Source organism: Diabrotica virgifera, chromosome 2 (genome assembly GCF_917563875.1).
Source record: "Diabrotica virgifera virgifera chromosome 2, PGI_DIABVI_V3a".
In the NCBI taxonomy this organism is placed as follows: Eukaryota; Metazoa; Arthropoda; class Insecta; order Coleoptera; family Chrysomelidae; genus Diabrotica; species Diabrotica virgifera.
Window position 1 is genome coordinate 263,629,495 of NC_065444.1, and position 17,088 is coordinate 263,646,582.

At 31.8% G+C, this 17,088-nt stretch overlaps 1 protein-coding gene and 1 non-coding gene across 5 annotated transcripts in view; one reads left to right on the forward strand and one right to left on the reverse strand.

The window, feature by feature from the left end:
• The window catches only part of LOC114332601 (serine/threonine-protein kinase NLK), a 498,632-nt gene that overhangs the window by 209,505 nt on the left and 272,039 nt on the right, over window positions 1-17,088 (forward strand). The gene's annotated exons all lie outside the window — the stretch shown is intronic.
• Window positions 14,353-14,425, reverse strand: Trnav-uac (transfer RNA valine (anticodon UAC)). The gene has a single exon. It is a non-coding gene; the product is annotated as a tRNA-Val (tRNA).

A 17,088-nucleotide genomic window follows, 5' to 3' on the forward strand; every position in this document is an offset into this window, starting at 1 on the left:
CTCGGATCATTCATTTTTTGAGAAGTCTGTTATGCGCAGGGATCACTTAACGCTCGGATTGATCAAATCCTTTTAAAAACCATGAATATTTAGTCTGTATTATCTGACAGATTTTTTTTTACTTCACAGATACAAATATTAAAAAAATTTATCTATATAAATGTGTGGGTCGGCACTGCCGACCCTGACCGGCCGCCACTGGTATAAAAAACAAAACACCATAGCAAGCAGAAGCGCCCAGAAGAGGACATTAAGAGATGACAATAATACCATATGTAATGGGCTTATCAGAAAAAATAAAATGGCTGGGAAATAAGTACATTACACCATTCAAAACAACCAATACATTGAGATCCATTCTGTCCAAAACCAAACCTCAGCACACAAGAGAGATCAAAGAACTGCATATGTAAAATACCCTTGGCATAACAATTTTTATTATTACCAGAGAACGGCAGTTCTCGTCAGTGGCGCACAATACCCCTACATGCGACACTATATTGTACACGAAATTTTCTATTTTCTAAATCTAACTGAATTGAAAATTGGGCCAAATCCCATCTTCAAGTTTAAGAAAAGACAGTGACACATCATCTATGGCGAGCAGACTTCCCCGTGGGAGCATTTTTTTGTCTTTTCGCCTACTATTCCTAGACTGAATTGTTACCTAAAAGGTAGGAGGGGACAAAAGGTCCTGGAGAAGACATTTCACCAACCTTATGAGTTTGAAATCCCTTGTAGTTTCATAGAGTTTTGAAACTCTCGCTGAAGTTTGCTTTACTTATTTTAATATTAATTTTTTTATATACGGTTGTGAATAATCTTCAATCTTTACATAGTTTTAGTGTGTGACTCAATGAACTTATGAAATAAAGACGAATATAATTAAATTCGATTGTTTGACGAAGGCCCTTTAAAAGGTGGCGAGATAGCTGGCAGTCAACATCACAGCTACGAATACAAGCTCAAAATCGGTTAAGGAACAGGCCAAGAGGTCTATTATAAGAAGAAGAAGAAGATTGTTTGACACAAGAATACAAGAATGACAACTTCATTACATACAGACATAAAACCCTTAAAATTGCTATTTTTGAAATATAGGCTATTGATTATGTACTATAGAAAGGAACTACAACGTTAACGGGATTTTATTATTTGATATGGTCAATGAATCTCTATATATGAAAAAACCGCGGAGTGCTACCATTTGAAGGGGTGCGTTTTTGAGAAATGGGTGAATTAGTCCCTGGGCACAGGTTACATTAGGGTGAGTTCTATGCACTTTTGGTACAAACATGTCTACATAAAAATTGTTCCTGGTTAAATTTACTATCTAAATATAACTTTTTAAAGTCAAAGATACTTTTTTTTACAAAAATATATTCAAAAGAAAAAGCACAAGGAAACCCAAAAGAAAGAAATTTTGTTTTTTGTCCCATAACTTTTGTCCACGGGGATATAGGTATAGACATTGCTTCACAGAAAAAAAAACTTACATATTTTCTCTTTAAAATGATGTTTAGCAGAGGTCATTAGGATTTACAGTTTTCGAAATATGATTTTTCAAAGTTCGCCACTCACAGCAATTTTGGGCAATTTTCCTTGTTATTTCGCAAATGTTGTTCTGTAACTTTTTTCTACGCAACTTTAGGCATGTAACGGTACATGTAAGAGGAATAGAAATCAATTACCTTTAAAATGTTCCACTGTATAATGTTGTACAACTTCTTTAAAGGGGTTATCTTTTTCAAGATTTCTTTTAACGAGTTTTTATATTTTTTACGATTATTTTTTAAATTCCCCATTATAACTTTTTTTCTACATTTAGGTATATATTATATAATAAAAAAAAGAAAGCTTATTCTGTTTACTTTAAAATGGTGTATTATAAAAAATTCTAAGGTTATTTTTTAATAAGATATGCTTTTTCGAAATGTAATAAGTACTTGCAACGATTTTTGATTTTAGGATTATTTTTTAAATTTCTCATTATAATTTTTTTATGTGATTGTGTGTTATGATTGAATCTTATTTTTTATAGGTAATACTTTGGATCCACTTGACTCGGCCGGGCAAACTTCAAAATATGGATTAATTCCAATATTTACTGTCAAAGCTCCTGCACCATAAGCTTTGCTTGAAAAAATAGCATGTAAATGTACAAAAGGATGTAAAAAACTGCGGTTGTAGGAAGATAGGAATTAGTTGTTCAATATTCTGCAAAGGGTGCATGTGCATGGGTACTAATTGTGGGAACTCTAAGATAACTGAGGTGTCAGAGGAAGATATTGAAGCTAATGCTAACGAAGAGATGGACTTGATTTTGAAAAATTTTTAAATGTCAACGTTTAAATAATTTTAACTAAAGTGATTTTTTCTAAGACTAATGTTTATGTATTTTTTGTAAAAGAAATAATTTTAAATATTATAGGTAAAAAAATATCAAACAATCACTCGGTTTCCATTATTTAAATATAGATGATACACCATTTTAAAGAACAGAAAGTAAGCCTCTTTATTGAGCAATATAAAGTATATTCATGTACAAGAAAAAAAATTATAATGATAAATTTCAAAAATAATCGTAAAAATTGTAAGAAATAATATTTTTTTATATGAGGTATTACATAATAATATTATTTTATTTTTATATTATATTATAAAAAATCGTTAAAAGTATAAAACCTTGAAAAACCATAATCTCTTTAAAACAAAGTGGTACAACGTTATACAGTAGACCATTTTAAGAGTAATTGATTTCTATTTTTATTACGTGTACCATTGCATATACCTAAAGTTACGTAGAAAAAAGTTACAGAAGAATATTTGTGATATAACAAGGAAAATTGCCCAAAATTGCTGTGAGTGTCAAACTTTGAAAAATCATATTTCGAAAACTATAAATCCTAATTACCTGTACTAAACAACATTTTAAAGAAGAAATATGTAGGTTTTTTTCTGTAAAGCAATGTCTATACCTATATTCTCGTGGACAAAAGTTATGGGACAAAAAACAAAATTTCTTTGTTTTGTGTTTCTTTGTGCTTTTTCTTTTGAATATATTTTTGTAAAAAGAAGTATGATTGACTTTAAAAAGTGATATTTAGATAGGAAATTTAACCAGAAACAATTTTTATGTAGGTATGTTTGTACCAAAAGTGCATAGAACTCACCCTAATGTAACCTGTGCCCAGGGACTAATTCACCCATTTCTCAAAAACGCACCCCTTTAAATGGTAGCACTCCGCGGTTTTTTCATATATAGATGTCCATTGACCATATGAAATAATAAAACCCCGTTAACGTTGTAGTTCCTTTTAGCTATCTTATTTTGAATATAATCAATAGCCTAATATCTATAATAGAGCAACTGCCTTTTTCTTTGTTCCGTAACGGTCCATTCGATTTTTCGATATAGAGCTACTCCCGTTGAAAACTTACAGTCACAATATCCGCATTTATTGTCACAATGGCACCCTTAAGGGTAATTTAGTATCTCTCGTTTTCCCTTTAGCTCTACTCCATCTAAGGGTACAAAGACCCCGGATCGTAATGCAACATTTTCGAGCCGAAATATTTCGCTTTAGATGTACAACAAGAGGGTTTCTCTATTCTAATACCTGCTTGGAGATTTACTTTTGAATTGAATTAAAAATATGTGTGTGGCAAGATAAGTAGTATTTGATAAACGTTATCAAAAAATTAGCTGAATTAATGGGGAACAGAAATTAAGCAAATTTTCAAAAGGTCTAATGACTGAGAAAAATTGACAACTTGTGACAAAAACTCTTTTTTACATTGTTAAAAAATAATAGGTGCCACTATAGTATGAGGTCTACCGCCGCGTTTCTGCTATATTTTGTGGTCTATCGAACAACACTATAATCTTTACTCAGAAGGGTTTGCACACAAAAATGAAAGGCAACAAACCGTTTTACATTGTTCACTGATTTTTCTCCAAATTACTTGTGAATCAATATTTTATTCTGCAAGAGTTTTCTTTCATTTCATTATATTCGGCAAATCCTTTAGGAGTGTTCAGATTGCAATCGGTAGACTGCACACTATAATAGGTAGAGTCCTTTTCATGAGCATTTTTCAGTGCGTTACAAATGATAGAAAAAAAGGTAAGTCTGTGATAATACACATTTATGACATTTATTCTAACATGACATTTTAGTTAAATCTGACAGTTGTCACATTTTATTTGGAATTTGGCATAAAAACAAATCAAATTGTGTTTATTGCATTTATAAAATGGTATTTTCTTTGATTTGTATAGGCTTACTAAATTGTACAGATTATATTCGCAGATATAATATTATATAATTCATAAATTCGTAAATAATTTTTTCTTTGATTATAGCGCCATCTCTCGTCAACTTGAATAACTAGAATAAATGTTATAAAGTCTGTAATCACAGACGTGTCTTTTTTTCTGTCACATACAATTTAATGAGTTAGAAAGAAATCGAAAAACTGTGACGAAAAATGCTCATGAAAAGGACCTTATACACAGGTAGACCGCATACTATTGTGGCACCAAATGAATGCTTTCTCCTGGTATATTTCTCTTCTCACCATCACACTCATGGTTCTGGACGACGAAACGTACCTATACTAGCTTAAAAACCTCTCTGTCTCTGGTCTTTTATTTTAACTCATCCATATTTTGTCTTTTGCATATTTCTGTAATTGAGTCGATCTTTGGCCTTCTACACGAGGTGATCTTTCCTTGAATAATAAGTCTTTCAAGGTTTCCTGTTTCCATGGTCTGCTCTCATAACATATCCAAAGTATTTTAATTGTTGGAGATGGACTTTACTGACCGTTTAGTGACCTTTAGCTCATTTAAAAATGAAATTATTTGTCCTATGACACGGAATTCGTAACACTCTTCTCCAACAGAATATTTCAGTGACGTCTATCTTTCTTCTTTCCACTTGTCTTGGGGTCCATATCTCAGTATTGGGAATATCAGCAGTTGATAAACCTCATTTTCATTCATGAAATTTGAGAGTCCTTCCATATTTTGGCCACAGCGATTTTTTCTAGATCACATCTACGTTTTATACACCTTTTGTTTGTGATCAATGCTCCCAGATAAAAGTATGAGCTCACAACCTCAAACCGATCAATCGTGGTTATGTGTAGATGATTGTTATTGTAGTCTATCCCAGTGTTGCCAATCGGCGGATAATTATCCGATTTGCGTACCTTTTTGAGAGTTGTCGTATCTTCTTCGTATCTTTAAATAAATCGGATATTTGCGGATATTTTTCAGTGTATCTACCATCGACTAAAACTTTCTCATCCATATACATATTCCCAACACCAACAACACATTAATTTTGTTTGGTTCCGCCCAAATTTTTATAAATAGTCTATACTGGATGAATGTTAGTGACATCCAATACATTTCATCTTTTGACAAAAGGGACATGTGCCGATTCTTTTATTTAGAATTTAAATGCACAAGTGCATCCACTTAAGGCTAAGGCATACTAATACAATTCAAATTTCAAAAACCGTCTGCCGTCCGATGTTATTGCTTTGATGAGTATTAGTTCGATGAGTATGAGTTTATTGCCGTCCGATGAGTTTTTAGTTTTTAGTCTTTAAACTTATGAAAGCTAATTCACGCACGATTTAGTTTTATTTTCATTTTATGTAGGTAGTAACTCAGGACTCGATAAAAATAATGCATTTTAAAAGCATTGACCAGAAATTTTGCGCCTATGCTATTAATGTAGCTGTAGTTTATTTTGTATTGATTTATTTATTATTTATTTTTCCAGTACCTAGTTTAAGTAGTTATTACGTTTTAATAAAATAATATTTAAAAGTTTTTTTTTACTTAAATAATTATAATAAATTAATATAACGATCCAAATAATGAAATATTTAGATTTATTTATTTATTTAGAATTTAACCCTTACGATAATACAAAATACGAATAATATAATAATAGTAAGTAAATAGTATTTACATACATGAATTAGGTAATAATCAGCTAGGATACGAGAGTTTCATCTATAAACGAAAATTTTTAAACCGTGAAATAGAGAATCCAGTAGATTAAAGGGCCGGTTTTTCGAACACTAATCAGAAATGGAATCAACTGATCATTATCAAATATTTAATTACTATCAACGTCAACTTTGATTGGGTTGCTAAAAACATAATTGATTACAATTATGAGATTAATTGATTAATTAATCAATTATGTTAATAAGGGAGCGTTCAAGTATTACGTAACGCAGGTTGGGGGGGGGGGGGGGGGGGTCAAAAATCTTCAAAAATCGCGTTACGTAATACTTGAACGCTCCCTAATTGTTACGTTAATTGATAATTAATAATTAATTAATCAATCCGTTATGTTAATTATCATAATGATAATTGATTACAATCAACTGACTGGCGTACGAACAACGGATTTTGTTATTTGATGGTTGTTAAAGGGACTGAAAGAATAACATTGGTAACATTGATTTTAATAACAGAATAATTTTTGACCTAGCGTACCTTTTCGTGACAAATCGGATATTTTTCGAGCGATCATCGGATAATCTAGAGAAATGGGATTGGCAACACTGGTCTATCCACTGTCATGATCTTTGTCTTTGATATGTTTAACTGCAGACCAAATATTTGATTTTCATTTTCAACCAGTCGTATGAGATCAATTAACTCTTCCTGACTATTTGCAAGAAGAGCTGTATCATCTGCAAAATGTAGGATGTTTTAAGCTATTTATTGAAATAGTTCATGGGTGGATGGAATTTCTAAACGTTTTGTAGAAAGGGGATGAACTTAAATGAATGAACACCCCCGAAATAAAATCCTGTCTACACCACTGTTTAGGTGTTGGTCGTTAAAATTTCCATAAAGTTTTACTGTAATGCCTATATAGTTGCCGCATATCCATTTCCTTTGTCAGAGTTAAAATTATGATGTTTTTATACAATTTAATTTGTATGGGTTAATAACCACATTCGTATATTATTTCTAGTAGTTATGGAAAAGCCATAATGATTATTTGCATAATAAAACGTGCATCCTTTGTCAACTTCACAAGAAACCAGTCAGTTTTATTTTTATTGCACATTATACGCTTATAACCGTGAGAAATTTCCATTCTAACCTATAAATTAATTCTTGCTGGATGTCCGCCCTATCTACTCCTCCACATTATTGAAATGCTCGACAATTACATCTATATTGCACCAATGCCCAGATGGATTTACATTCACACATTCACAGGAACAGGTAGCGTAACATAACAATCTAATACAAAATTCACCATTTCAAAAGACTACATTAAGTCATTAAGCTATATGTGGGATTAGCAAGTTTTTTAGTATCAACTACGACTCTCGCCTGTCACTGCAATAATATTCAACTGTCTGACCTTTCGAACTACGCTCATTTTCAATTTTTCAAGAAACCAGCCTTTCACAAAATTTTTTTCGGTGTAGGTAGTCACTCGATACTTTGCTTAATGAAATTGTTATCCAGCTGGGACAAGTCTAGTGGTTATAATATACAGGGTGGGGTGTAACAAAAAGGCAGGTCATAAATTAAATCACATATTCTGGGAACAAAAATAATTTGATTGAACCTAACTTACCTTAGTACAAATGTGCACATAAAAAAGTTAGATGCAAAATTAAAATCGATTGATATATCGAAAACTATTAGAGATTTTTTATTTAAAATAGAGGTGGGACATTCTTATGGCAGGAACATTCTTTTAAAAAAATAACAGTGAAATTTGTACACCCCTTAAAAGTTTTATGGGGGTTTTGTTCTCTTAAGCTCCCTCCCGCAATATTCGTGTACGTTCCAATTATAGTTATTAAGGTACCAAGGTATTTTAAGCATAATAACGCTTGAGGTTAATGATCTGTATACGTTGACCGAAAGCGTTATTATCCATAATACCAGTGGTGCCTTCAACGTTTAATGTCCGACTAAATATTCTTTATATGCAAAAAATTTGAATGAATTGCAGAACTCGCTATCGCTCATTCTGCAAACTTTCACATGCGTGCCTTAAACGTGTACTTTTAATACTTATATCATAAATAACTATTAATCGAATTTATATTTCAACTTGTAACTGACTATAGGATTATATAGCAAGTTGTTATAGCAAAATAATAAAAAACCTGTCTGAACCATACACAACCCTAAACCCTCTTCGCGAGGTTATTGCTTTCATCATTTCGAAACGACAAACCTGAATGCGATCACCGACCCATGGAACCGACGTCCACGACAACGACCAAAGAATCCGAGAATCCGCGTGTGTAGCGTGTTTTCTAACCCCCCGGCACCGCGTCTTTCTTTTGCTTTATTTTTATCTCAATTTTTTATTGTTTCTCGATGCTTTGTGCCTTTTTTACCACGAATATCATCAGTCATGTGCGCTTCCGCGAACACATGACTACCACGATTACTATAAAACGAGAGATTAAGAAGAGCCATCGGAAGATATGTTTTCGTTTAAACAAGAATACGATGAAGTTTTATGAAACTAATAGAGGGATCAGATGCAAGTTGATTATGTGTAGTTAAAATTAAACTGCATAGAAATGCAAAGTGCATAAAAATCAGCTCACTTTAAACTTTTGACTTGAACTATACAGGGTGTCTGCGTAACTTGGAACCATATGGGAAACTTTTTTAATATCAATTTTACGAAAAAAAGTCATTCTTTATAAAGTGCTCTGCATAGTCTAAAACCTAAGATGCAATCATCAGACATCAAATTTTGTCAACAGTATACGAGGTATGTCAAAAAATATGAATTTCGCTCAAGAGCAAACTACCTTTATATTTCAAAATATCAAAAAATTTTATTATGAAAAGTTATTTGTAATTAAAAACCATATTCAAACATGCAATAACAGTCTTCTACTTGAAAAAAAAATTCTGAAATTTTCCTAAATTACCGATTCCGAACATCATTTTTATTTATTAGACATGTAATAACTCTTTTATTAATAATTTTAGGAAAAAAAGTTATTCTTCATAAAAATCTGTGCATGGTCTAAATAAACCTCAAGTTATCCAAGTTTGTTAATTTTATACGAAGTGTGTCAAATAATATGAATTTAGAAAGAATTTAGAATTTAGAAATTCTTTCTAAATTCATATTATTTGACACACCTCGTATAAAATTAACAAACTTGGATAACTGATGGTTGCATCTTGAGGTTTAGACTATGCACAGATTTTTATAAAGAATAACTTTTTTTATAAAATTATTAATAAAAGAGTTATTACATGTCTAATAAATAAAAATTATGTTCGGAATCGGTAATTTAGGAAAATTTCAGAATTTTTTTTTTCAAGTAGAAGGCTGTTATTGCATATTTGAATATGGTTTTTAATTACAAATAATTTTTCATAATAAATTTTTTTGATATTTTGAAATATAAAGGTAGTTTGCTTTTGAGCGAAATTCATATTTTTGACATACCTCGTATACTGTTGACAAAATTTGATATCTGATGATTGAATCTTAGGTTTTAGACTATGCAGAGCACTTTATAAAGAATGACTTTTTTTCGTAAAATTGATATTAAAAAAGTTTCCCATATGGTTCCAAGTTACGCAGACACCCTGCATATTTGAAGTTATATTTCTTTACGATCGAGAGTGAAATTTTATAAAGCTGGGCGAATGCGCACACAGACAATATGTATTTCGTTGCTAATATTTCAAGATATGTATGTATCAGCGCTGTCAGCGCAAATAAGTCATATTATATCATATAAAAGGATATATTAGTGTTCTTAGTAAATGTATTATTTATTATAATTTTTGTGTCTTTGGATTTGTCTTCCTCGGGAATAAGATATTTTATAATAATAGTAAGTATATTTAAAGTATTTTTGTATACTCAACTTGGTCTATTAAATTTGTGAGCATGTATGAGAAATCTTTTAACCTGTCAAAGCAATGGGAACATAGCTCAGTGGTAGAGCGTGTGACCGGAGGTCAAGAGGTCCCGGTTTCAAATCCCGGACGATTCATATTCTTTTTTTTTTATATTTTTGGTATCATTTTAATAAAAAAAATTAAAAAGTGGTAGGTAAAGAAAATTAGTTTAATATTTAAATAAAATACAAATAACCTGTTAAGTATATTAATTTCGTTGAAATCATAATAATAGAAGTATAACTTCTTACGTGCGTACAAAGTACACACACATTCTTTTTTTTTTTTCAGAAACTATTACTCGGATTAAAAAAAGGGATATATACTGAATTCGCTCTATCGAGATTCACTTTGACACTGACGTTAGTAATTACTTTTTTGGGAAGTTCATTTGTCAGAAGTGACTGGAAATTACTACACAACCAACGCACCTGCTCATAGCCAATATTCTTAATAGTAAACAGACATAAAAATAACATAAACCTTACGCCAATCAATAATTATTTATTTACACCATTATAATGTATTGATAACAAATGAGAAAATTATTTTTCCACCTACCTCTACCGAAAGTATACTTTTCCGGACCTGATTGTAGGGAGCAAAGTTGTACTTTTCCTCCCTAGGGAGGAAAATATTTTTCCTCCCTAGGGAGGAAAAGTAAAAGTGACGTCATGGTATTTCATTCATGAAACATAACTTATTGACGCCCTGTACAATATCTATTTTCTATTGCGTACGTTCCTATACATTTTAACGTTTATTTATAAAACACTCTGTATTTTACGGAATGGTAAAAAACAGTAAATTTCTATTTGGATTTAACAATGTTTACATTATTAATTTGACTTATATTTGACAGTTGACAGTTATATTGTACGTACTTGTTAGTTTTAGTTCTAATAAATTTTGCTGGTTAGTTACATAAATAAATTAAGTAAAAATGAAAAAATGACTTGTTATTTGAGGAAGGTGGAAAAACCATATGTATAACATGGGAGTAAAGTGCCTTTTCCTCCCTTGAATGATTACTGCCCTCCGCTACGCGTCGGGCAGTAAACTTCATTCTCGGGAGGAAAAGTAGCACTTTCCTCCCTTGTTATACAAATAGCTATATTGTACAAAATAAAAATATTTTGTAGAAATAAACTCCACAAAATTTTATGAGATTAGTAGACACTCCCACTATTTCTAATAATTCTTCTTTTTTTTAATGAAAGATTAAGTTAATAGTGTGAGGTAGGAATTTTTGTGTTGTATGTTTCCTATTCCGAATGTGTCAAAGTGAATCTCGGTTGAGCGAATTCAGTATACCTACTGTTTGAAAGATACAGAAGTTCGAAACCTATAACGCCCGAAACATACTTGGCGTTTTTTTTTTCGATCGGAAATTTTACCGTCGCGTCGCCGCCGTATCAGTACTAGTGCGTAGGATGATATTGAGATCTACACATTGTGCTGAAAAATGGACGATCGGATTATTTAACGATGACGATCGGATTATTTAACGATGGCGGTAGAAAGTCAGAATTTTGTCGGATTTTTACCAACTACGCCGAACTAGTGATGTAACGAATATTCGTATTCGCATTTGCGAATATTCGCATATTTTTTAATATTCGCATTCGTATTCGCGAAATTTGTGCGAATGTTTTGCGAATATGAATATCAGAAAAAAATAATTTGAATATAATATTAGGTCAATAAAATCAAAAATTTATTCACTTCTCATCTTTTTTTTTATTAAGAAAAGGTAACTTAACCTCGTATAATCACATTATCAGCCTTCACGTTATTTTATTATTTGGTATCATGTAATAAAGCTTAAGATTCAGATTGACTTACACTAAATATCAATTAACTTCTCATTAAAAATTTTGAAAACATTACGAAATAGGAACATATTTAAAAAAACTGAATATTCGAATACGCATCCGCATTCGCGAATGTCGGTGGCAGATATTCGCATTCGTATTCGCGAATGTTCTAAAGATGACATTCGTTACATCACTACGCCGAACTGGTGGCATACGTGACTACACATATTATGTCCAAAAGTTTAGAATATTGGAATAATAAATTTCATCTTTTTATTGATTTTTATGTAATATCAACTCTTCTGAATAGTTAAACATCATTTTGTGGTATAGTTAAAAATAATTTGGCATAGTTAAAAATAATTTTTAATAAAACTAATAATCGGTATTTATTTCATTGGCCTGCATGCATGCTTGTAGGCGATTTAGCATGCTGTCGATTAACTGGTCGAGCTGGGCTTGCTTATTTCTCTCCCATTCTTCACAAGCAGCATCTTTTAGTTCTCGAAGTGTAATAGGGGGATTGTTTTGCTTCTTGATGCGTGTTTTGAGAATATCCCAAGCATGTTCAATGACGTTCATGTCGGGGGAATTCGAGGGCCACTGCAATGTAGATATTTCTTCTTCTTCTAGAAAATTTTGCACTGCTGCTGTTTGACGAAGAGGCGTGTTGTCATGCATAAACACAAATCCATCTCCTACTGCCCCTCGGAATAGACGCACGACAGGATTTAAAACTTATGTTTTTAGGTATATTTTGAAAAAGAAGCCACATCTCGATAAAAGGTGCTTTATCCAAAAAAGACTAAGAGGCAAAAAAGCTTTAAAAACACTGTATTCAACTAATGGTGCCACAATAATAGTTTTATTGGAACGTACACAAACGGTTGGGGGGTTTAAAGGAGTAAAACCCCCATAAAATGTTTATGTAAATATATTAAAAAAGAAGCCGCACCTCGATAAAAACTGGCTTATCGAAAAAATACTAAGAGGCAAAAAAGTTTTAAAAACGTTGTGTTTAACTAATGGCACCACAATAATGAATTAATTGGAAGGTACACAAAAGTTTGGGGGGGTTTAAGGGAACAAAACCCCCATAAAATTTTATGGGGTGGACAAATTTCACTATAATTTTGTTTTAAGATGTTCCAGCCATAAGAATGATACATGTCCATTTTCAATAAAAAATCTCTAATAGTTTTCGATACCTATATTGAAAAAAATTGATTTTTATTTTGTAACTTCAAAGGGCTGTAACTTTTTTTATAAGCACATTTGTACTAAGGTAATTTAGGTTCAACCGAACTATTTTTGACCCCAGAATGTGTGGTATAATTTATGACCAATCTTTTCGGGACACCCTGTATAACGTTGGTTATTGAATAAAAACGTTCCACAATTAAAAATTCCCCTGTTCCAATGTTCCTGTACATCAAAGTTTGCCCGATTTGATACGATTAATATATGGACAAATTTTCAGCTTGCTATTACTAATCTTTTTTCTTCAAACGTCAAATAATGATGACATTACTTATCTAACTCGATCCTGTCAAAGTTTGATGTCTCCGCCGGCAGCAGTTTTTTTTCCCATTTCTTTACGGCGCGCCGCGGCGGAGGGAAAAATGTTGTCATGGCAACAATATGAAACATGTCACAAAGCAACAATACAAATGTCATTAACAACAATTAAACATCATTTTTATTTATAGTAATATTAAAAGGACAATTAGTTAATGAGTTTTCCATTTTCGCACTAAATTTGCGCTTGCGGTTGCAACAACAATAAGCTGTCTTTAATAATTGCAAACAACTGTCAAACAACTGTAACCAGGGAGACGCAAATCCCACCGACGACTTAATTATTTTAATTTCTAACATCTAGACGACTTTGATAGTTGTCACAGTTAATTTCGAGTAAAAATAGCGTATGAATTGTACTATTTATGGTTGAAAATTGCTACGTTTGAAGAAAAAATAGTATACTTTATTCGGCAAAGAAGCGACTTTTCTTGACTTGCCCTCTATTATGCGCCTCACTTCGTTCGGCGCGTAATATCGGGCGCGTCAAGAAAAGTCATGCTTCTCCGCCTCATAAAGTAATATACTATTATTTGGCACTAAATTTGCGCTTGCGGTTGCAACAACAATAAGCTGTCTTTAATAATTGCAAACAACTGTCAAACAACTGTAACCAGGGAGACGCAAATCCCACCGACGACTTAATTATTTTAATTTCTAACATCTAGACGACTTTGATAGTTGTCACAGTTAATTTCGAGTAAAAATAGCGTATGAATTGTACTATTTATGGTTGAAAATTGCTACGTTTGAAGAAAAAATAGTATACTTTATTCGGCAAAGAAGCGACTTTTCTTGACTTGCCCTCTATTATACGCCTCACTTCGTTCGGCGCGTAATATCGGGCGCGTCAAGAAAAGTCATGCTTCTCCGCCTCATAAAGTAATATACTATTATTTGGTACGCGGGAATGTGGAATACCACTGCTACTGAAATATCCTCAGGAATGTTCCCAAGTATTTACCCTAAATTTTTTTTAGAAACACTGTTTATTAAATATTAAAAAAGTGGTTCCGCCCGGGATCGAACCGGGGACCTTCTGCGTGTAAAGCAGACGTGATAACCGCTACACTACGGAACCAGTTGCTAATACATCTGTGGATTATTTCGATTAATTTAATCTGTACAAAACCTGTTTTTAATGCCTAATTAAAAGCTGAGATTTAAGTACCGTATCGTTTTATTTATTTAGACATTCTTGAAATTGTTTTAACTTAAAGCTACATAAGAAGATGGTCAACGCGCAAAAAATCATTGTTTATGGATGGACAGATATTGATCGTCGTGTATATTAAAATTAGTATTTTATTAGTATTTTACAGGACTTTTAGTGATTATTACGAATACTATGAGTTTATTAAATTTTAAGAATATTCGTAGACGTTTTAGGTGACTAAATTGTTATCTTTATCACAGTTTAATTTTAAACATTTCAAGTTTATTTACATTTACAATATATTATGGAGAGATATATTTTATTGAGTATTTTTGGAAATATTAAAAATCGTTTTCAAGTTAAATCAAGCTTTATTATACTTTAGCCCAAACTGATGACACCAACCTTCTAGCGTTATAGCTTTTAGAAAATATTCAGAACTTATAATTTGGTGATCTGTTAAAATAGTTCAATCTTCTTCTTCTTCTTCTTCTTGATGTGAGATCATCATGGCAATCTTTGTTTTATCTTCAGCAGCATCTAAAAGCTGCACAGATGTTATGTTGAACCAGGTTCGGAGTAGTGATGAGTAAAACAAGCTTGCAAGCTTGGTCTTGGTCTTGCAGCTAAAAGGCAGTCTTGGTCTTGGTCTTGCACTAGCCGGTCTTGTTCTTGGTCTTGCTGCAAGAGTCTTGCTGGTCTTGCTTTTTTGGTAGTAATAATTTGAACCAAACAATTTCGAATAAAATGTACATTGAAATAAATACAGATGTGAATAATGAAACTATATTTTTTGCTTTAAAATTTTAAAAGAATGTAGAATTTAGTTTCAAACGGATACCAATTTTAACATTATACATTCACCTAATTATTTCATTAAAAAGTATGTTTCAAATGTAAAGGTTTATTTTCAAATTTCAATTTTAAGTTGAATTGAGACACTATCTGCTTTTTATGTAGCATATGATATAAAAGAAATAAAATGTGAAAAAAAAGAAGAAAAAAGAAAAAGTTATTAGTTACATTTTATTTTATTTGGAGGAAATACGCCCTTTATTTAATTATACATACTTACATACAAGGCAAAAGCGAAACTGTTTTTTATGTGGAGAAAAAATTTAAAAAACCTTCAATTTTAACCAGATGTAAAATTCCTATTGAAATGATGCATCGAACGTGAACACTGATTTCTCATTAAAAAAAATTATTTTCAGTTCATATGAACGTTTAACCTATAAAGTTTGTACACATACTTAGTAAACATTCTGCATATACAGGGTGGCTGTATAGTGTGACAAGGCTCGATATCTCGGAAACTGTTCATAATAGAGAATAACTGAAAATAGAAAAATTAAAGAAAATCATTTTCCAAAGAATCCAGTACCGCTCAAAAAAATTTCATTATTTTTAGCTTTTAAGTTTCAATTAGAAACAAATATGGCGGAAAATCTATTATACCGGAAACTGTTGAACTGTCATAGGAATAATTGTATTTCTGTTTCTACATGTACTGTTTTTTAAATGTCATTTTTGAGTATTACAGAAACGACGTCATCAGTATACTTTTCATAAAATGTGTTCTTATATGACAGTCTTAATACGGAGCATTTTTTTTTAAATTCGATTGTGCTCTCCTTTTTTTTGACGTTCGATTGTTTTTTTTGTTATTTGAGTGGCCTGCTTACGTTAAATAACCTGTACTTACTGTTGTAAAATTATAAGATAACGCTAGAAAAGTTAGAAGAGGATTGTTAAAACCAATTCCCCTTAATCTGTTTTACTACCGATCAAAGTATATATCAAAATTGTTGATTTTTAGCTTAAAATATTGTATATTTTAAAAATTCGATATTTTTAAGGTTTATTACAATGTCAGTATATATTATTGAACTAAAAAAATAAAGTTAAATAATAAAAAACCAATTTCGCGGAGAAGTGCAAGAGTCTTTCAGGTTGGTCTTGGTCTTGCGTAGTCTTGTAAGGTTCGGTCTTGGTCTTGGTCTTGCTGCAAGGCCAACACAAAGACCGCAAGACCAAGACCAGTCTCGCTCATCACTAGTTCGGAGGTTCTTTAACCAGGATCTTCGTCTTCCTGGATCTCGCTTTCCAAATAATTTTCCTTACAGGATGGCATGTAGGAGGGCATATCTGGTCAAGAGTTTAATCTTATATACCATTGAAAATTTACCTTTCTACAAAAACAAAAAACGTGGTCGGGAAACTTACTAAAGGGCTGCTGTATTCAACTAACACTTGGTTGAATTTGATTTATTTTGGAATTTTTTACGTGAATGATAAGTTACAAAGCAGTGAAGCAGCTGTCCTTACAATTTGTTATTTAGAAATGATTGTAATTCATCCAAATGATGAGCCGCGCAGGGGTCCGGAAGCCAATCATACTGTAGGTTGGCAACTGGTACTGTCATTGATTTTAGATCGATAAGGTACCAGTTGGATAAAGCGCTTACTGATAAAGTTCTATTGTATAAGTACACATATATTCGCCATTTTACATCATATTAATTTTGTTTTTCTCTTCTAGGTAAGTTCTCCAGTCACTCATAAAGATAGTAAGTATTTGATTGCAT